The following is an 18,120-nucleotide window of genomic DNA, read 5'->3' on the forward strand; positions in this document are numbered from 1 at the left end:
ATTTGGGGGAAGAAAAATAAAACTTCCTGTTTTCACATATGCAGAGAGACTCTTGAGGAATGATTCATGCATTTTTTTATGGTGATGAAGATCAAGTGATTATTTCCTGGTGCCCAGCCTCAGAAATGTGTATGGTCAGTGTTAAGAAAGTCCAGTGACTGCTGATGTCCTTCTACCCTGGATGTGTTCTTGGCCCTGGAGACCTATGCGAGGGTGTCTAGCCCAGAGAGAAACATAGTACTTGGGTTTCTGCAGTCATGAAGTGGTGACCTTTATAGAAGGGAAGCCTGTAGGGACAGCACTTTATCAAGTGTGAGGAGACCAGGCCAAGGAACCTCCAGTGGAAGACTGCTCCACCAGTTTATGATGGACTTTCTGGGGCCACCACTAGACAGAACTTACATGAATTATTCTCCAAGACATGGTCCCCTTAGTCTTCCCTTTATGATGTTAACTTTTGTGATGCTTTTTGATTCAATGAATAGTAAATCATTCAAACTAACTTACTATTGATTGAAGGACTCTTGGGGTCAAAAATCATGAAAATATTCTCATTGACTAAACTAGCTCAACAACATTTTAATTTATTAATGACTCTTGGAGTTGGCTTTCTATTTGTATAACAAAATCACCATGAACTTAATGGTGTAAATCCACACAAGTTTATTGTCTTGCAGTTTCTCTGGGTCAGAGGTCTGGGTTCTCTGCTCAGTCTTACTGGGTAGGAGTCAAAGTGTTAGCTCAGGATTTGATCATCTGAGGGTTGTGGTCACTTTTCCAGGATCACTGTTGTTAGAATTTAGTGCCCATTTCCTTGCTGATGGGAGACTAAAGACCTCTCCGTGCTTCTAGAAGCTGCCTTCAGGTCTTTGCTTCATGGATTCCTCCAAAGGCAGTTCACAACACAGTTAACTTTCGCTTCTTCAAGCTGGATGGGAAAATCTCCATTCAGGAAGGGCCCAGCCTTTTTTTTTTTTAAAGCTTGCCTGATTAGGTCATGTTCACCCAACATAATCCATTTTTTTTAACATTTTTTAATAACTTTATCTTATTTATTTATTTTTATGTGGTGCTGAGGATTGAACCCAGTGCCTCACCCGTACTAGGCATGCATTCTATCAATGATCTACAGCCCCAACCCCATAATCTACTTTCTGAGAAATTCAAAGTTAATTGACTATTCATCTAATCTTGGGAATGATTTCCTGCCATATTTATAAGTTTGACTTACACTTAGGTAGCAAGGATTTTTCAGAATATGCACACCTGGGCTCAGCAGTCCTAAAGACCATCTTAACTTACCCCCCTCTTCAGATGATTCAATTGCCTCAGGTCTAAAGCAGCTGCAAATTCTCCTCATTTCTCAGAATATACACTCTACTTCCTGATGACCTCTCAGGTTGGGGTGAAGCTCATTTGTTGCAAACACCGTAACCCTAGCTTATTGGTTCTATCCTGCCTTGAAAAGTTTTTTTCTCTTTAGTTTCCCTACATCCTGGATTAAGTAGGTGTGCTCCCTTCTTATGAGATTTTTTTTTTATCTCATTCATTTGCCTGATCCTCATTGCACATGTTCCTGATAAACAGCTCTTTTTAAATTTATTAATTTGTTTTACAGTAGAATGCATTTTGACATATTGTACACAAGTGGAGCACAACTTCTTATTCCTCTGGCTGTATATGGTACAGAGTCACTCCAGTAGTGTAATCATACATGTATATAAGGTAATAATGTCTGTCTCTTTCTACTGTCCTTCCCATCCCCACAGCCCCACCCCTCCCCTAAATCCCCTCTGCACAAACTAAAGTTCCTTCATTCTTCCCTACCCCCTACACCACTATGGATCAGCATCTGCTTATCAGAGAAAACATTGGCTTTTGTTTTTTGGGATTGGCGTATTTTACTTAGCATGATATTCTCTAGTTTCATCCATTTACCTGCAAATGCCATAATTTCATTCTTCTTTAAGGCTGGGTAATATTCCATTGTGTATATTACCACATTTTCTTTAACCATTCATCTGTTGAAGGGCATCTCAGTTGGTTCCATAGTTTAGCTATTGTGAATTGAGCTGCTATAAACATTGATGTGGCTGCGGCATAGTAGTATGTTGATTTTAAGTCCTATGGATATAAACTGAGGAGTGGAATAGCCAAGTCAAATGGTGGTTCCATTCCAAGTTTTCTGAAGAATCTCCATACTGCTTTCCATAGTGGTTGCACCGATTTGCAGTCCCACAGGCAATGTATGAGTGTACCTTTTTCCCCCGCATCCTAGCCAACATTTATTGTTGCCTGTATTCTTGATGGTTGCCATTCTGACAGGAGTAAGATGAAATCTTAGAGTAGTTTTGACTTGCATTTCTCTAATTGCTAGAGATGATGAACATTTTTTCGTATGTTTGTTTATCTATTGAATTTCTTCTGTGAACTGTCTGGTCAGTTCCTTAGCCCATTGATTGATTGGGTTATTTGTTTTTGTTTTTGGTGTTAAGTTTTTTGAGTTCTTTATATATCCTGGAGATTAGTGTTGATAAACAGCTCTTTAAAACCCTTGTAAAATATTTTTTAAATGAAAAATCAAGTTTATTGAGATGGGATTTACATATAGTAACATTCATACCTTTTAGTTTACAGTTCTGTGAGTTTCAAGAATATGCAGTCATGTTAATCTTGGTGTGGAAATGTTCCTTACCACAAGAAATGCCCTGGCCTTTGTAGCCAGCCTCTCCCATAACTGAAGTGTTTTCTGTCCCTAGAGTTTTCTTTCTGTAATGTCATGTGCATCATACCTTGTAGTCTTAGTAATTCTGTTAATCTTAATATAATGCTTTTGAGATTCATCCATATTGCGTGTATCAGCAGTTCATTTGTTTTTATTGTTAAGCGGGTTTCCACTGCATGGATATAGTGGGTTTTTTTTAATTCATTCATTTAGCAGAAGGATACATGGGGTGATTATGAACAAAGCTGCTATAAGTGTTCACTTGCAGGTTTTTTGTGTACACTTATGTCTTCTTTTTCCTTGAATAAATATTGAGTGGCAAAATAGGTAAGTCATATGAAATTTCCAAACATTTTTCCAAAGTGAGTGAATACTTTTGCATTCCCTCCAGCAATATGTAACTGCTCCACATTATGACAGCACTTAATATTTTTACTTTTTCTTTATTTTCTTTTATTTTACCTAGTTGAATAGGTGCTAGCATCTCATATGGTTTTAATTTACATGCCTTGAATGAATAATGATGAATACATTTTCATGAGATTATTTGCTATTCATATAGCTTTTTATGAAATGTTTGTCCAAATATCTTGCCCATCTTGCCCATTTTAAAAAATGAGTTGTTTTTCATTATCGAGGTTTGAAAGTTCTTTATGTACTTTGTGAATCCTGTATTATATATGTGTTTTGAATATATTTTCCACTCTGTGAGATTTTTTTTGTACCAATAAAACCATTTGATGTGGAGTTTTCTTTGTCAGAAGTTTTTTAAACTAGGAATTCAATTTTTTAAAATTGATATAGGAGTATTCAATTTATTTTTCTTCTCGAGTGAACTTTAATAGTTTGTGTCTTCCAAGGTATTTGTCCATTTTATCTAAGTTTTCACATTTAAGGGCATGGAGTTCCTTATAATATTTCTGTATTACCTTTTGATGTCTGTAGGGTCTGTAGTGATATCTTTCATTCCTGATATTATTAAATCATACCTTCTGTCTTTTGCTTTTTCTTCACTAATATGCCTAGAGGTTTGACAATTTTTATCAACTTATGGCTTTATTATCTTACCTTTTTTTTCAGTTCATTCAATCTATGCTTTTTTTTTAACCACTTTAGCTTTTATCTTATTATTTTCCTCCTTCTGTTTGCTTTGGGATTAATTTGCCTTTAGGCTCTTAGATGTCAACTTAGTTCAGAGATTTGAGACCTTTCTTATTTTCTAACATAAATATGTAATGCTGTAGATTTTCCTTAAGGCCATTTTTAGCTACCTCCCACTTATTTTTGACATATTATTTTTTTATTCCACTCAAATATTTTCTAATTCCTTTTGTGATTTCCTCTTTCACTCATTGGTTATTTCATGATGTTTAATTTTCAAACATTATTTTCCAGAATTACTCTGTTTTTCTAGCTTAATTCTGTCACATAAATTTGTACTATACTTTATTAGATTTCAATCCTTTTGAATTTGTTGAGGCTTATTCTATGGCCTTGAATATAGTTGATCCTGCTGAAACTAATAGCAACAAACTCCATGTCAAATAAAACTATACTGCTTTTTCTAATTTTTCATGCCTTTTCATTGTCTGCTTCTTTAAATAGCCTCTATTTATTTTACCTTCACCTACAGGCACACATTCTAATGCTTATGTACCCTATTAACTCAGGTGTATGTGATACTAGTTCAGAACAAACTTTTGTATTTCTAAGACTCCAGGGACATGTGATCATCATTGCTATGTCTAGACAGATATTTTCAAATCACCATATTTTCCTGAGGCCAGGGATGTGGGGGTTCCTACTCAGGGTTCTGGGGGGGAAGAGGATGGCAATAGTTGTCATCAAATCTTTGCTGCCTTCATCCAATCTCACTCACTGTATACCTTAGCCTTTGTCCCACACCTTTAGTCCTTTGGGACCCAAGGATGATTGTGACGTCTCTTCCCTTCTTATCAAGTATTTCTCCTCTTGTGTGTCACCAGAGTGACTCAGATCATATTCTGAATGATTATCTCAGGTAAAACCCTGTCTGGTTGCTCACTCAGATGAGCCTTCCCCCTAATTAAATATGTTCAGAAATGAACGGGAAGCTCATATTCATCGTCTGGACTATGACATGAACAGCTTTCCACCCATGACATGTAAGCTGTCCCCATCCAGAGATGAATCAACTGTTGTGTCAGGTTAGACTTGAGCTGACCATGCCTTGAGCGCTTTTAACATACCCCAGGGCACAGACCAATAAAAACACTGAACTAATAAGTACCATCAAGTAAGGTATCAGGACTAGTTCACTTTCCTCTGAGGGCATTGAGTGCATCCGCATAACTCCAAGCCTATTCATAGGCGTAGACATCTCAAAAACATCTGGGAAGGCACAGTGGTCACTCAAGTATCTTGCTGATTACTTTAAAATTTCTGGGAAAGGTCAGGACTCTGTGCACTCTTGTAAGTGCTGGTCAAAAGCATGGTGTAGTTTGGTTCCTTCTTACCTTGTTGCTTGATGATTCTATTTTTTTTTTTAATAATGTTGATTGTTTTGTGTGTATATGTACTTTTTTTTTTTTAAATTCATTGTGGTGCTGGGGATTGAACCCAGGTCCTCACACAAGCAAAGCAAACACTACCACAGATCCACATCTCCAGCCCTCAATTTCTTATGAGGATAGAAAGATGAAAGTTTATTTTACTCGAAGGTTGTGCTTCTCCTCGTCCCAGCCACCAGCATGTATAAGTCACTTCGGAAGCCCTTTTCCCAGAGAGGTCTCAGTTGCCTAATGCCCTCCACAGTTTACTAAGGGACTATCCTGAGAGACAGCTGCCTACAAATATCGGGGTTATTTGATTTGTCTTTGTTGTTATATTAAACTTTCCATGACACAGGAAATGAATTTGAATGAATGGTAGCAATCTAGAAAGGATTACTTAGAAACTGGCATGCTAATAATTTATTAAAGGCAAATGTGATTGAATAACTGTCTGAAACGTGGCCTTTCTGTTACATACAGGCACAGACAACTCAGGAGCTTAGGACACTTAAGGTCTTGCGTCCTACGTTTCACGTCTGATGCCACCAGAAATGTGTTATGAATTCTGTATTTAACATACTTCAAGTGGTATGAGCCCTCAGGACTGTACCAAAGAGCAAACACAGACTTTGTATGGTGGCAAATTTTTGTCTTGTTCATCGGTAGTTGCGGACAAAGTTGATTGTTTTTGTCTAAATCATAAAATCCATCTTATTGTTGATTATATAATCACCTGCTATATATTGTGACCTGTGCAGTAAAACAGAATTGTGTACATATACCTACCTTTGGATACCTGGAATTCCCAAGCTCAATTACAACAACAACACCAAGTATAAGGCTGTACTAACATTTAAGGGAATAATGACCCACAGACAGGATATGTGAGTAAAAGCTGGAGGGCTTGCTTGGGGTAAGCCAATCATGTTGAACTAACACCAGCACAGTACGGGTGGTACTGTGGTGGGAAAGGTATGTGGCCAAAAATGAAGGCAAGGCAGGAGATTGTGCTAGAACAAAGGGTAAGCACCCAGACTTGATTTCCTTTATATTAAAATCTTTATTTTTTATGTACAAATAAATGTGTATCAAAGACTTCAATAGACATCTCTCTAAATTTGAGGATTTGTGTTTTTTATTAAAAAGACTTTTTTGTCTTTTTGTTGTTCTTTTTAGATATACATGACAGTATAGTCTATTTAGACATATTATATATACATGGACTATAACTTATTCTAATTAGGATCCTATTCTTGTGGTTGTACATGATGTGAACTTACACTGGTTGTATTCATATACGAAATTAGGAAAGTTATGTCCCATTCATTCTGTCTTTCCTATTCCCTCCCCTCTCCCTTCCCTTCAAGGATTTTTAGTTTGTAATGCTGTCTTTTTGCTTAATTTTGCTTGCCTAAATATCTCCCAAACTGTGTGGGGGATCTGTTTCCTCTTTTAAAGTTTCATTATTAAAAATGGTTAAGCACAGAAAACTTTTTGCTTTCTGTTTTGAGTTATGTGACTAGATGAGTTAAATTGAAATCTGGTAAATGTTTCAAAGTTAACATACTTGTTTTGGTAATTGCAATAAAGTTTGTTTTTTAAGCTCATCCTAAAAAAAGAAAGGAAGGAAGGAAGGAGAAGAGAAATTAGCATTAGATTAATTTATAGGAGGGTGTGGCTGACATATTCCTGTTCTTCAGTGAAATGAGGGGCATTGGCAACCTAAATTCCTTAACATTTCAAGTTCACTTCCTCCTTCCCTCCCTTCTGTTTTTCTTTCTATCCTTCCTTCTCTCTCTCTGTGAAATGTTCTATCAGCACTTGCTAGAAGAATTCATTATCTCATTTAATCCTGACTGAAATCCTGCAAGGTGTCATTTTTTCTTTTACCCACAAGCAAACAGAAGCTCAGAGAGGTTAACCTCATGGCATACAGCCAACAAGTGTTAGAAATTGTGTCAGAGTCCAGACCCATCAGTCTCTCAAGCCTGTGCCTTGATAGCACATAAACATTTCTGACATAATTTTTTAGGGTTTTCCACAAAACTTTACTGTTCCATGATATATTATTTTATGTGCTAACATTGATAAAGGAGTTGATTATATTTTCCTCCTAAACTATATGTAGGAGAACTAGGAAGTACATACATATAATTAATATTATCATTTTGTAATAATTTGCTTTTTTAAAAAAAATCTACACTTTTTATAACTTTATTTATTTATTTATTTATTTAGGGTGCTGAGGATTGAACCCAGTGCCTCACCCTTGCCAGGCAAGCGCTCTACCACTGAGCTATAGCCCCAGCCCCAATAATTTGCTTTTAAGAAATAGTAACCTTCAGTGTCCACAGTGACCACCCCTTGGTAAAAATCCACCCTTCCGTAATGGGAGACCCTAAGAACCTAGCTTGACTATCTTTTTTTTTTAATAATTTTTTAAATTTGTAGTTGGATACAATATCTTTGTTTTATTTATTTTTATGTGGTGCTGAGGATAGAACCCAGCGCCTACACGTTGCTAGGCAAGTGTTCTACTGCTGAGCCACAACCCCAGCCCAAGCTTGTCTATCTTGACCTGGGTTGGGGTGGCAAAGTAAAATATTTCCTGTGTAGTTTGCATGTGGGGTGTGCCAGGGATTGAACCCAAGGGTGCTTAACCCCTGAGCTGCATCCCCAGTCCTTTTTAGATTTTATTTTGAGACAGGGTCTCATAAGTTGCTTAGGGCCTCACTAAATTGCTGAGGCTGGCTTTGAATTCACAATCCTCCTGCCTCAGCCTCCTGAGCTGCTGAGATTACAGGCATTTGCCACCATGCCCAGCTCCTGGGCAACTTTTAAACATAAGTCTGTACCACATGTAAACTTGAAGTTTTTAAATTTACCCACTACCTGTATCATCTGAGATCCTGCAACTTTAATATTGAGACTTTAATTATGAAATTGGTGTTGGGCTTTGATGCACCCAGAGTCCCTGGTAGAAGCAAGTCTAAAACCTTTCTGCAGACAACATATCCATCTGGGCAGGATTCCTGTAGGTAACTCCTCACTTACCCTGAGTTTATAAACCAAAATTACAAGTGATGCATGGAAACAATCCACCATATGCAAAATCGGCTGGCAAAAAGAAATTGTAGAGATAGGTAAATAAATGATGTGAAAGAGAATAGAAAATAATAGTGCATATCATGACTAAATACTGAAGGAATATTAGATAAAAGATAATATAATATGAAAAGATAATATAATATGAGAACTTTTAGAAATGAAATAATATAATATTTACCAGCGTAGAAAAGATAATAATTAAATGGGTAAGATAGGATAAACAGTGGATTAAATGTTGTTGCAGGTATAAATTTGAACTAGAACACAGATCTAGGAAAAAAAAAAAGATCCTAAGCTAGCATGGATAGAGACAAAATACAAGAAAGAGAAGATACATGAAAGATAGACTGGAAAAACTCAAAATATGTCACCTAGGAATTCCATCAGGAAAGGCTAGAGAGAATGGGGGGAAATAATTTTTAAAAAGATAAGGTCTAATTATCACATCTTCTTGATGAATATAGCATTACACGGTAACCTTATTTGTCTTTTTAAAATAATTTTTGATTTAAAGCCTATTTAAATTCTGATATAAGTAATTACAAACACATTTGCACCCAACATCAGAGCACCTAAGTATATGAAGAAACCACTGACAGATCTAAAGGGAGAAATAGAAGCAATATTATAATAATAGAAGATTTCAATATTCCACTTTAAATAATGGACAGAATGTCAGTAAGGAAGCATAAAACTATAATGTATAGATCAAATTAATCTAATGTATATATACAGAATAGTATGCTCCAAAAGCATATTCTTCTCAAGTAAAGACAGATATGCCTCCAGGACAAATCACATGATAGGTCACAAACAAACTCCTAACAAATCTGAGAAGACTGAACCATAACAAATACCTTTTTTTCTATTGTGATTTTTTATTGATTCATATTAATTATATAGAATAGTGGGTTTCATCGTGACATTATTTGTACATGAATGTAACAATTTGATCAATTTCACTCCCAAGTAACTTCCCTTACCCTCCCCCTTTCTATCTCTCTGGCCCCCCCTACCTACTCTAATGGTTCTTGCTTCTACTTTCCTGATGTCTTTATTTTTCTCACTTTCTCCCCTATAGCTTCCATATATGAGAACAAGCATACAGTACTTATCTTTTAGTGTCTGGTGTATTTCACTTACCATGGTGCTAGCTAGTTCCATACATTTTTCTGAAAATGACATAATTTATTTCTTCTTTATACCTGAATAAAACTCCATGTATATAGACACCACAATTTCTTGATCATATATCTATAGATGGACACCTAGGCTGATTCAATAATTTGATTGTTGTGAATTGCACTACAATAAACATGAGCAAGCATATATTTCTAAAGTATGCTGACTTTAATTCTTTTGAATAAGTGAAAGGGAATAGTATAGGTGGACTATATTATAGTTTTATATTTAGTTTTATTTGAAAAATTTCCATACTTATTTCCATAATGGTTGTACCACTTAACATTTCTGCCATCGGTGCCTAAGAGTACCTTTTTCCTGACATCCTTGCCAGTATATTTTGTTTTTTGTATTCTTGATGATTGGCATTCTTACTGGGATGAGATATAATCTAAAGGTAGTTCTGATTTGAATGTTCCCTATGGCTAAAGATGCTGAATATTTTTTCCATATAATTGTTAACCATTTGTCCTTCTTCTTTTGAGAAGTGTGTGTTCCATTCATCTGCCCATTTATCAACTGGGTGATTTGATTGGTTGGTTGTGTTTGGTTTTGTTTTCATGGTGTTGAGATTTTTTAGTTCATTGTATATTCCAGATACTAACTCTGTCAGAAGAGTAGTTGCCAAAGATTTTCTTCCAATCAATAAGCTGTATCTTCATACTGTCAATTATTTCCTTTAATGTGCAGAAGCTTTATAATTTGACACTATTCATTTTAACAATTCTTACTATTATTTCCCAAGCTACAGGAATTCTATTTAGGAATTAGTTGCCTAAATGTTTGTTTCACCTCTGTTTTCTTCTAGTAATTGCTGAGTTCTGGTTTTATATATAGGTCTTTTATCCACTTCAAGATGATTTTTGTACAGGATGAATGATGGGAATCTAGTTTTATTCCTCTATGTATGAATATACAATTTTTTCCAGCACTATTTGTTGAAGACATTGTCTTTTCACTAGTGTTTGTTTTTGGTACTTCTGTCAAGAATTAGATGATTGAAAGGTAGCAGAATACAACAGTTACTAATAGGGCATTATGTAAAAATGTGGATGTGTAACCGATGTGATTCTGCAATCTGTATTTGGGGTAAAATTGGGAGTTCATAACCAACTTGAATCTAATGTATGAAATATGATATGTCAAGAGCTTTGTAATGTTTTGAACAACCAATAAAAAAAAAGAATCAAAAAAAAAAAAAAAGATAAGGTCTAATCCTACCCTAGAGTCAATGAAAGACATGAGTATTCAGTGTCAGGAGACACAGTGAGACCCTGCCTAGATGTGTCATAGTGAAACTGAAAACAACACCAGAGTCAAAGAGAAGATTGTACAGACACCTGGAGAGAAAAGAAACCCTGCCTCTCAAGGAATTCCCACTATCCACAGATTTCTCAAAGGCAACAACAGAAATCAGAAGACACGGAGCAGTATTGTCAACATAGCAAGAGAAAAATGACTCTTCACCTAGATTTTTATTCTCAGCCAGATAAAAATAGTAATCACAGTCTAAAAGAGTTCCTTCAAAACTTCAGTGGCTAAAAGCACTCTCCAAAGAATGTATTTTATTAAGAAGGAAACCAGGGGCTGGGATTATGGCCCAGCAGTAGAGCACTCGCCTCACATGCGAAAGGCCCTGGGTTCGATCCTCAGAACCACATAAAAATAAATAAATAATAAAATAAAAATAGTAAAAATAATGATAATTTTTAAAAAGAAGGAAATCAAATCCAAAAGAATGTGATAAGGAGACAGACAAGCATGTAGGTAAATCAAGAAAAAGGTTTTGATTGCTTAAAGTAATAGTGAAGTAACAATATTGATTGTGACAAATTTTGGTGCCAAAGCACACAAGCTGGAATTACAATATCAGTCTATACTCGGTTATAAATGGGACACAATGATCAGAGTAAAATCATCTCATATCCTCTCTATTATTTAAGTGAGCATAGAGATGTCGATGACTTACAAACTTCATTAAGTACGCCTATTAAAAATTCAAGGACAATGTCTAAAAGAATAGGAATGCTATTTATGATTTCTAAGACAGTAGAGAGGATGAAAAGGAATAGTTAAAAAAAAAGGAATAAAGAAAACTCAAAACTCGGTTGATTCAATAGTAAACCCCAAATGAGAAGCAATTAGGTAATCTTATTACACTCACTTTACAGATAAGGAAACTGGTATCTGATGTGTTAAATAACATGCACAAGGTCAGTTAGCCAGTGGTGGATCTAATCATCAAACCCAAGTTTGACTCCAGCACTCAAGATTTTGACCATGAAAACATACTGTGTCCTTAGAGATGGACTGAGATGAATTAGATGAAAAGGAGAGAAATTTCACGAGGTGAATCAGCATCATGTTCTCCTGAGCTTTGTTTTGACATTTACCTAAAATTGCTAGAAGAATGGCAGTCTGTAAATAGATGATCAACTGCTTACTTTTTCCCCAAAATGTTGTACATTACATGTTAATAAGCTATGAAGAAGTCCCTTCTAAGAAAAGGAATAATAAATATTGACACTAGGTTTTCCTGCAGATCATAGGAAATCCATGATTTTCTTTCCATCTTTTCCCCCTGAACATATTCACTATGCCAGCTTGTTCTCTCTGGATTCACTTGAAGCTTGCTGCACTTTGGAAAGCCACTTCCAGCAGGATTGCAAAGGAGCCTTAAGCTCCAAGCTCCCTACCAACTTGCGAGCATGTAGAGAATTGAATCAAAGAGAAACTGGCATAATTTAGCTGCCTCTTGAGCTCCCCGATTGAGTGTATTTTGAGAAAGCCCAAACAGGGTAGGGGTGGGAGGCCTTTTAAAAATGTCTATTCTAAGGGGTTTAGAGTGGAGAAACAGAATTTGAGAGACGCTGGACTATTGTTAGATGCCAGCAAGTGACTTTTCAGCCGGCTTTTTTGTGTGTGGGTGTATTATTGGCAAAGCTTTTTTTTTACTCCCTCTTAAATGTTGCCCTGATTTAAGGTTCATTAATTGATATACTAACCAATGTAAGGATAGTCAGGGTGCAACACTCTGATTTTTTTGTTTTCCTCCAATTTGGCTAGCTGACTGGCAAGTGAAGTAAAATCGTCTTCAAGCTCGATTTTAAGAGAGGAGGAGGAATTCTATTTAAAGTAGGCTGGAATTGCCCTAGATCCATCCCCCTGGTTGTTTGAATGAGCACTGCTTTGTATGAATTAGTAATTCTGGTGTGGGGGCAACATCCAGCGAAAGTTTTTTTGAAGCTAAAATCCAACTCAAAGCACAACCACTGTAGGACTAGAGATTTGCCACACAGGGACATGAGCTCCTGGGGAAGCTGGCATCTGTATTAAACAGGCATATTAGAGCTAAGGGTTGGCTATAAACCTACTCCCATCAGGGAAGAAAAATGTGAGAATTCATTTTTTTCTCTCTCTCGTTCCCATAGTTAAAAACAAAGGATTTAAGTCAGTCCTGACCATCCATGCTAATGAGGAATGGGAATAGGATCAATGAACCAAAGCCAGGGTATTTAATGTTAGTAATTCTTATTTCACTGTACACCAGGCTTTTCCATGTAGGAAGGGTGCCTTGAGTTGAAAAGATGTGTCCTTTTCTTTTGGGGATAGGCAATCTGTACTTAGCAGAGTCTCATCTTGGGCTCAGAATGAGAAAACAAGATTACAGTTCTCTTGAGATTCACTTATCTAGAAAAGAGTTCCCCAGTTCTTCAGGGGTGCTGAATTGGTCCAAAGCAGTTGTGTACACATATGAGAACAGAGCGAAAGTAAAGGAAGACTAGGAAAGTAGAAGATAAAAGAATAGAAAAGAGAGAATGAAAGACAAAAGAAATTCCTAAAATTATCATATTTCATTAAATCTAAGACTGTAAAGTACACTGTCACATTTTGTATCACTAAGAAAAGATGCTACCAAGTGAAGCCATAACATGACATGAATTGTTAAGATACATCCTGATTTTTGAGGTATTAAAATGTGAAAAAGAATTTGAAACTTGGAATTAATAAAAATTAAGTCTGTTTTTCTCCAAAAAAAAAAAAAATAACAGTTTCTTCCCCTGCCCCCCACTTTTAAGCTATATCATTGGCGAGTGTTTGAATAGCTGAACTATGACAGAAAATGCTCTTTGCTCTTTGGTTATTCTCCAGTCTTGGGTCCTGTAACATCACTCCAATGATTGTTTGTGATTGGGGGTATTCCTTCGAGGCTGCATTTTTCACCTTAGTATCCAAAATAGTTTTTACATCCTCAAAACCATTTTGAAATCGTCAGAGGAAGAGTTTTTTACTAAAGAATAACTCAGGGATAGGTCTGAGTAGTTTGAACGCATCCACATTAAGCCTTAAAAAGTATAAAAACCAAAGTGTAGTTTCTGTGTCACATCTGGATAGAGACTGAAACATCTGCCACATTCATGACATTACCTGTTTCCTCTTTGACTTTTGGTTCTTGAGATATATTTACTACTGACTTTCTGCATGCAGGGATGAAGAAACTTGGCATAAAGTAAATATCTAGCGTGGATGACAGAAAGGTCATCTAGCATTGCTTTAGGCAAGTTTATATGAGATTTCCAATTCTATCAAGTAAAAGTTTTTATTGTTGTTTATTTATTTATTTTGGTACTGAGGATTGAAGTCAGGGGTGCTTTACCACTGAGCCACATCCCCAACCCTTTTTAATTTTTTTTTTTTTTTTGAGGCAGGGTCTTGCAAAGTTGCTTAGCTAAGGCCTCACTAAGTTGCCAAGACTGACTTTGAACTTGGACTCTTGCCTCAGTCTCCCCAGGGGTATGCCACTACACCCAGCTTGTTTTATAAAGTAAATCCAAAGCCCATGTGAATAATGAGGTTAATGTTAACATTTTTAGTAATTGCTCCTTAAACTCTTTGTTTTATAAATATCTATACATTTTACTAATATACATTCTTTACATTCAAATTTAATTTTCTAGGGAGATACTTGCTAGGGTTTGCCTTTCCTTATGAAAAGCAAACCCTGAGAGGGCAAATAAGAGAATAATGCAGCTGCAATGATTAAATTATAGAGGCAACCAAGTTAACACAGCTAGCTGCAGCAGGTAGGGATTGAACTCAACATGAAAAACAAGATCCAGCCTTGGAATGGGGGATCTTGGGGCATGGACTTACGTGGCTGCAGATACAAGCTGAAGTGCAGTGTAGGAGTAATAGTTAGTAGAAAGATAATGAAAGACCACAGCCTTCAGCACTTCAAGCACCAGGTAGGTGGTATTTGCCAACTTGTGTAAGTAGGTTCTACTACAGATAAAACCAAATATTCACTGAGCATTTAAAGACAACTGTTGTTCAAAGAGTTTTATGCGTATTAACTCATTAAACCCTCATAAGACCCCCATGAAATAAGTGATAATAGCATCTCATTTTCACTTGAGGACATCAGGCAAATCATGTTAGTTGGATTCCTAAGAATACATGGCTAAGGAGTGGGGCTCTGCTTTGCTCCTGAACCAGGACTTTGAATTACAACACCACAGCTTCTTCTTGGAGCTGTGGAAGAAGAAAAGATTCCAATCCCTCGGAGGTGGACGAGCAGGAGAAGGAAGCTTCCCAGTTCTTTAGGTATGCAGGACAAGTTTCCAAGAAGGGACTTAGGCACAGCAAACAGGACCAAGCACAAATCCACGACATACAGTGGGTACTGGATCTTGAGAACAGGCAGAAAGATCAAAGCTTAGCCCAAGAAGCATGAGACTGAGAACCTGCTGGTAGGTTCTGGTTGCCTGCCTAGCAAGTCCAAAGAGTTCCAGTCCCAAATAAAGTCAGGTTTATTCCTAGAGATTCTGTGGCATTGAACCAGTAGGTGAAATGGGAGTAGTAATCTCTTGGTACGAGAGAAAGCTGTAGAACCTGGAAACCAGACAGGGCATGACCCATCAGAAAGTGTGTGTACAATAGTATTGATGCACTGGATGTCTGCAGCTGCCAATATTATTTTGTGGATCTGCATTTACCCCATTTATCATTTCAAAGCATGCTGGTCCCATGGAACCCGCATGATGTATGCACATACAAAGTATATTGTCAATCAATTTAATTTATTTGTACCTGGCCTGTTTCAAAACGGTATTTTATTAATTATGGCTATATAATTTCCAATTTTCTGCACAAAAATAATTATTCGCCACAAAATAACTGCCCTTATTTTATGTTAGGCTATTTTTAACAATATAACTAAAGTAGAATATAAAACTTAGCATCAAAACCATAATAGTCTTTATGAAATTACATATTCCATATGTTTTTCATAAAACACATGAACTTTATATAGTAGAAGAATTACCAGGAAATAATGTGGATTTGGAGTGAAAAAAAGTTGGTTATATAATAAAAAGCTTGAGAAAATATTTAGGGAAAATAATCTCCTTAAAAATCTTTTATGATGGTCATTGTGCTAAAATACAGTTTGAACTTAATGTCTTTATTTTCATTTTAAACTACAGTATGCATTCCTTTATGACATGAGTTTGCCCTTATGAAGCACACTATTATTGTTAACGACTAAGGTAATTCCAGCACATAATAAAGTGCTTGGGATCCATGACATTCAAGGTCAAGGATTATTTAATTTTCTCCTTATTGATTTGATATTCATATGGAGGCTAGTTTTGAAACTAGTTTTTTGTTGTTGTTTATATTTCTGCCTAGTATTTTTTTCTCCTTGACGACAGAAATGGAATTCAAACAGACACTGACAAATTAGAGACTAATGCCCTAAAAATAGGATGACTGTCAATGAGGAAAAGGGACCAACAATAAGTCAAGGGCCCAGCAGCTCACGCCACAGATAGCAATGACAGGCTGGGCTGCTTCAGGAAGAGTTTGGTAGACCTGCAGCTGGTGATGAGTCAGCGATGCCTTTGCTAAAAATGCTCATCTAACACAGTTGTGGGAAGTGTTGCTCAGCACGTGACATGCAGAAGCCCGGAATTACTCCTTCCTCTCTGCAGCTCTCCTGAGTCCTTGCTGAAGGACTGGAAAGGGCTTTGGTGCCTTGCAAAGCTGTGTGTGGAGAGCCTTTTTAAATCAGGACAGGCAGCTGGAAGGCAGACTCTAAACTGCACCAACCAGTAAGGAACTGGGTTTAATCCTAGCACTGCAACGCGCATGCGCAGACACACAACGCTAAGTCCTGTAAGAAAAGAAAATGTGTTACGTTGTTCTTCCCCAAAGATAATTTCTTAGGTTGAAAATCGCTTTTTAACACATCACTTATTCCATCAGTTTCAGAGCCCATATCTCACAGGGAAATCACTTGTAGTCTTTATTGCTTTTTTTCTTTCTTTCTACATGCTTTTATTTATTTATTTAAGTCAGTTATGCCTGTTGTGTTGTAGGCAGGGCAAGACTTAACTGTGAAAGAAAAATATCCTAGTTTTATTCCTATATTTAAATAAAAACCCACTCACTTTTAGTGCAGATCAATTTGGACCTGCAAAAATATATTTAACATTTTAGATGCTTTTAGGTGGCACTCTTGAAAGAGAAGCGTCCATAATTTTATAAGTTTAATGAATACATTTATTGTGGAAACCATTATGTAACTCAATGTTTGTTTCTTTTATTGAAAATATTTTAACATATACCAAATGGATGAATGAATGTAGATTTTTTCCCCAAGGATAGTCATTTTTCTTTTCGAACCAACAGTATTGTTTGACTATTCTACAAGCAGAACAAACTGACTAGAATAAATTATCTCCTATATGTCTTTTTTAAAAAACATTTATTTTTTAGTTTTAGGTGGACACAATATCTTTATTTTACATTATGTGGTTCTGAGGATCGAACCACTCTACCCCTGAGCCACAACCCTAGCCCTTCCTATATGTCTTAAATGAAGCTCTTTATAGTACAATAGTACTACTTATAGGTTTGTTAAAGTTTAGTTTTATATACAAACTAATAACAAGAATATGGGTTAACTGATTACTCTGTGAAAGTACTATTTTAAGTGTTTTACAAATATTAATTCATTAGTACACAATGTAAATTAATGAGTTTGAGAGCTGTTATTATTCCTGTTTTAATATGGGAGGAAAGCAAGTCACAGAAAGGTTAAGAAACCATCCCAAGATCACAGCACACATTGAGAATGAGACTGACTTGCAAAATTAGGCAGCCTGGCTTGAGCACACAAAGATAGCAGCCTCTCCTGTCACCCAGAGAAGGACCCCATGACCATGGTTCACTGTGACAAGGAACTCATTTTTCTGGGCTTCTCTTTCCTCTTTTATAAAATGTTGAGGTTGACTTTCAAGATCTGTAGGTTCCCTGACAGATTTGAGTTTATGTCCTCTTTAAAATCCTGGAATGTTTGTATAAAAATGACAGATTGCCCACATACATTTGGTTAGCATTCTTACTTAAAATGACAAGAACATATATGTAACCTTAAATGACAAACTGAACAAGATGGGAGACAACAGGGCCAGAAACAATGGACCTAATGGCATGGACCCAGAGGCCTCCAGAGAATGACACCAAAGAAGAGCAAGGCAAGCAGGGCCTTGAGAGACTTAGCACTCTGCA

At 36.4% G+C, this 18,120-nt stretch overlaps 2 protein-coding genes across 5 annotated transcripts in view; one reads left to right on the plus strand and one right to left on the minus strand.

Annotated features, from left to right (window-relative positions):
* The window catches only part of Thnsl1 (threonine synthase like 1), a 186,254-nt gene that overhangs the window by 77,882 nt on the left and 90,252 nt on the right, over positions 1–18,120 (minus strand). The gene's annotated exons all lie outside the window — the stretch shown is intronic.
* Prtfdc1 (phosphoribosyl transferase domain containing 1) overlaps positions 1–18,120 on the plus strand; it is an 87,668-nt gene that overhangs the window by 14,276 nt on the left and 55,272 nt on the right. The window lies entirely within an intron of this gene.

This window comes from Marmota marmota, unplaced genomic scaffold, assembly GCF_001458135.2.
Source record: "Marmota marmota marmota unplaced genomic scaffold, marMar, whole genome shotgun sequence".
Taxonomy (NCBI): Eukaryota; Metazoa; Chordata; class Mammalia; order Rodentia; family Sciuridae; genus Marmota; species Marmota marmota.